This window comes from Oreochromis niloticus, linkage group LG23, assembly GCF_001858045.2.
Source record: "Oreochromis niloticus isolate F11D_XX linkage group LG23, O_niloticus_UMD_NMBU, whole genome shotgun sequence".
NCBI classification, from domain to species: domain Eukaryota; kingdom Metazoa; phylum Chordata; class Actinopteri; order Cichliformes; family Cichlidae; genus Oreochromis; species Oreochromis niloticus.
In genome coordinates, this window is record NC_031986.2 from 21,296,160 (window position 1) to 21,300,822 (window position 4,663).

The 4,663-nt window shown below is 43.3% G+C and overlaps 1 non-coding gene across 1 annotated transcript; it reads left to right on the forward strand.

The window, feature by feature from the left end:
* The first annotated feature begins 3,926 nt into the window (after positions 1-3,926).
* On the forward strand, positions 3,927-3,999 carry trnar-ccu (transfer RNA arginine (anticodon CCU)). Its single transcript has one exon. It is a non-coding gene; the product is annotated as a tRNA-Arg (tRNA).
* The last annotated feature ends 664 nt before the right edge of the window (positions 4,000-4,663 follow it).

The following is a 4,663-nucleotide window of genomic DNA, read 5'->3' on the forward strand; positions in this document are numbered from 1 at the left end:
AAGCCTAAAGGTGTAATATTCCACCCTGAATTGATCCAAATCCAAAAGCTCTTGCTATAGACTGGAGGCCTTTTCCTTCATCAGTGACATGCACCAAAGGATTGTGGGATTGCTGGCCAAGTGTCTTGGCATGAGCCCATGTGGTAGGCTGCTGCCACGGCGATGAAGCGGTGTGATGTTCACTCCAGCATGCCACCCCCCCCCACTCATGATCACTGTGCCGGTACACGACAACAGCACACCTTGGCCGGCTTTCCTGGCCGGCGTCCTGAGCTTGGGATACCAAAACAGCTCGGCTTGGCTCGACTCCTCTTCCTCCTGCACCCCTTCGCTTCCTGCACCACCGTACCCTCCTTCCGTCCTGTTTTTTTACCTTCCTTTCTCACTCAGCCAGATGAGCGAGCACCAAAATAGCGAGCGGTGTATATTTATACGTCTGAAACATCACAGAGATGTCACAACACTGGTGATGAAGCGTTAGACATCTCATGATGCCTTTAATGCCGCCTTGAGCCTTACCAGCCGCACTGTGGACAGCAGTCTGTTCCTTCACACCTCTGCAGCACTAATACAAGGTGTGATAATTTCTTAGTGCAAGTTTGTCCCATCGGTCAACTTACCTGTTAACTGATAAGCGCAAATTCGTCTATATTTATCCTGCTAGACTGTGATATATAATTCTGAGGGAAATAGGGAGTCTTTGCAAAACATCTTAACATTGCTTGCCCAATTTAACAAAAGGTTCAGCATCGAGAGACCTGTTACTAAAGACAGTAGGCATCCTGTCACAGTATGTGAGCTAGCACCGTACAAAAACAGTGATGACACATACCCGATTCTGTCCTACACAGAAGTCACACGTATGCCCACCCTAGCTGGAAAAACACTCAGAAAGTTGAAGAAGTTTTTGGTTCACAAGTTGCCGAGTTGTTGACATCTCATGGAAGTAAATATGTGGATTTTCTTGCTTGCATTTAATCAGTGGTGGTAACTAGCATGACCGTTAGTTGCCTTTCAAGTGGAGATAGATTAGCTATAAAAGTTTTATTAGCTGTAATCATGATAACAAGGTAAAGAAATTGTAGGCCTACATGTACAATAAAAAATATGGCATAGATTTTTTTTAAATCTTAGAGTTTTAGTAGTTTTTTTTATCTGAGCTGAGAAGTTACAAGGCTAACAACAAAATTTAGCTGACTCTCATTTTTCACATGACTTTTAGCTACTGCAGTAGAAAGCACTTATAGGCATTTACTTTTAACTGTTTTTATTGTTGTTGGCTTTTTTCAGAATGGGTTGGTCAAGTAATTTGGGAAACTAACCAACTAGCAGTTAAATATTTTACCAGCTACAGTCATGACTGTAAATACATCTTTACTATTTTCATATGAGTTCAGAGGATAAGAAGTAGCCGGATGCTACTTATCAAATGCACCTGATTAACTGATCATCAGCGAAGTTGAGCAACTCTGCAAAAGCAGAAGTTTTGTCAGTTTGCTGGTCTGGAGTGTTCGAGTTTGTGTTAATACAATACTGCAATCCTGAACGTCCGAGCAAATTCAACCCAAGGTCAGACTTAATTTAAAAGACTGAGGAGCTACATCTCAGACTCTACAGGCCTCATTTAGTATGTTAAATGTTCAAGTCCATGACACTAAAATTAGAAAGGGACTGGAGTATGAATGGTTTGGAAGGGTTGCCAAGAGAAACCCTTTTCTATTTAAAAAGAACACGGCAGCAAGAAGCCTTGTGGTTGGCAAAAAAAAGCACTTCTGTAACAATGTGCTTTGGAGCAATGAGACCAAAGGGGAGATGTTTGATCATCATGCACAAAATCAAACTCAGCATATCAGCACAAACACTTCACACCAGCTGTCAGCACGGTGGTGGTGGGGTGCTGATTTGAGCTTGTTTTGCAGACGCAGGACATGGACACCTTGCAGTCATTGAGTCGACCATGAACTCCTCTGTATACAAAAGTATTCTAGAGTCAAATGTGAGGACATCTGTCCAGCCGCTAAAGACTGGCTGAAACTGATTCATGAAGCAGGATAATGATTCCAAGCACAGCTGCAAATCTACAACAGAATGACTGACAAAGAAAAAAATCAAGATGTTGCAATTATCCAATCAAAGTCTAGACCTCAACCTGACTGAAATGCTTGGTGGGACCTTAAGAAAGTAGTGCATAAATAAATGCCTGCAAACCGCAATGAACTGACTAAACAAAGAGTGGGACAATATTCCCCCACAGCAATTTGAGAGACTGATAAAGTCATATAGAAAAGGGACACTACAAAGTATTGTCATTAAAGGCAGTTCTACAAGCTAATGAATGATGGGGTAAGCTTAGTTTTGCACAGGATTGTATAACTGAGCTAATGTCAGCTATTTATCAGTTAGCTGGGCTGCCTCAGTGGCTAGTTTGTAGCTGTTAAAGTACTTGAACTGCAAGCGAAATTATAACCACCCGGGAGTTTTGATGATAAATGTATTCATAGTAAGCATTGCTTTGTCACATTAGATAGGCAGCTGTTTGTCCAGGACAGCAGGCGAGCTAACATTACAACAAAGGACAGCTTGGGGCCAGTTTGGAGCCCAGTAAATAAATGATGGCTGCTTTAAAAAATCACTGCTTTTCAAAAATGTAATGCAGTCTAGCAACAGCACAATCACTCAGACCCATTCATTCAAACACTTTACCTTTGCACAGTACACAACCCGCCCAGCTGCTCTAAATGTGTCCAGTCATTTTTTCAGATGCAATACTACCCCCCACCACCCCCCTCTTCTTTTTTAATAGTACAAATTACCAACAAAGAAAAATGGTTTCCACGTGAGTAAAAACACATGGATTCCCTTCTGAAATATTTTGTCTTCTGCAGAGAGGCTGTTTTAGTGAAAGACACTATTCAGCATGTGTGGGCCATACGCTTGTTCTCTCTGTGTTTGGGACATCCTCTTGGCACAGCTACAGTCAGAAGTTTGCACAGCACCTGTGCGTCCTGCCCACTCTGGCCCGTGTTTCTGTTTGATGGTGTGTGTCTGTGTCCATCTAAATTAAAAACCTGTGGCACCTGGTCATCTTTAAATGCACACAGCTGTTGTGTGAAAAATGTAAAAGGGGAGGGAAAAAAAAAGTTTGTGCATTTGTATGCAGATGTGAACCTACGCTGACATCTGCAGGATTGAGGCCCCCGAGGGCGACAAGGTGGCCCAGTTATCTTCACTTAAATCTGATTTTCAACACAACCGGACTTGTAGCGTGCATCCTTGGTTCAGAACTGACTGGCAGGTAAATAATACAGAACACACCTGTTATGTGTTTGCACACACGGCAGATGTAAGGTCATATTCTCTCCATTAACTCCATGTGGCTCACTCTACCAGTACACAGGGTTTGATTTAGCTTCCTGTGAACTTAAACTGAGGGACTGTACATGGTTGAGTGGAAATCCATTTCAAAGACAGTCTTTGTGGGTCAGGTTAACTGTGAAAAACTTTATAAAATTGTCTTGTCCAAAGTAGTGCAGCTACACAGATCATGTGTGGTATTTGAGACATAGGTGAAGAGAGGGAGGTGTTTCAGGATGGGAGTGATGTATTATTGAGTTGCTTATATGCTAAATTTAAAGTGGGCTTATTAAGCTTTTTCTGGTTTTCTGTCATATGTGCACTCACCATGCACTTTAGTATACCTTACTAGTACTAAGCTGAACTTCTTAATGTTTGATTATAAAAATCTTAGTTTCACCCTGGTCCTTGTGAGGTTTCACGAGTCTCCACAGGAACAGAAACAACGCTCAACCAAAGTGGAGCTTAGAGCACAGCTCCTGTGCTGTTCTCTGAGCTCTCCATTCATCTGCTATTCACAATATACCAGCTGTACACTGAACAATCACAGCGTGTTTTGTGGACCATGTCTAGCCCCAGTGGCCTAATGGATAAGGCACTGGCCTCCTAAGCCAGGGATTGTGGGTTCAAGTCCCATCTGGGGTGATTTTCAGCAGAGTGGTGCAGCGGAAGCGTCCTGGGCCCATAACCCCGAAGTCGATGGATCGAAACCATAACCTCTGCTAGTGCTTTTAGACAGTTGGCCTTAGAGGCTGTATAATGTGTGAGGGTATCTTTGTAGGACTAACTGTGGCAGAGAAGCCCCACCCACCTGCTTTTCAAAACTATTTGTGAGGGGCATCGAATCAGAATAAAGTTCATTTAAGGGGAGAAAAGCTAAACTGGCTTGTTGCAAACAGAAGAAACCATTGCCGTTTCTCAATTCTCAAGTATGTGAGTACGTACTCGCGTTCTCGGCGAGTACGTACTGGCCGAGAACGCACGGGAGTACGGACTCGCCGAGAACGCGAGTACGTACTTGAGAATTGAGAAACGGCCTTTGTCTGAGTTTCGGACGAAATGCATTCTGGGATATTTAGCTGTACCAAGTCCACACAAGTCACCACCGATGCATGCTCGATAAAACGGGCGGAGCGAGAACACATCCGGGACTTTTTCGTGTTCTCGGTTTGATGCGTACTTCGAATTGGAACAGTACTTGGTCTCCGACTGATGACGTATCACGAGTACACGAGAACGCAAGTACGCACAAGTACGCATATTGAGAAACGGCACATAAGGGGAAACACTGAGGCCCAGTATAAGGTAT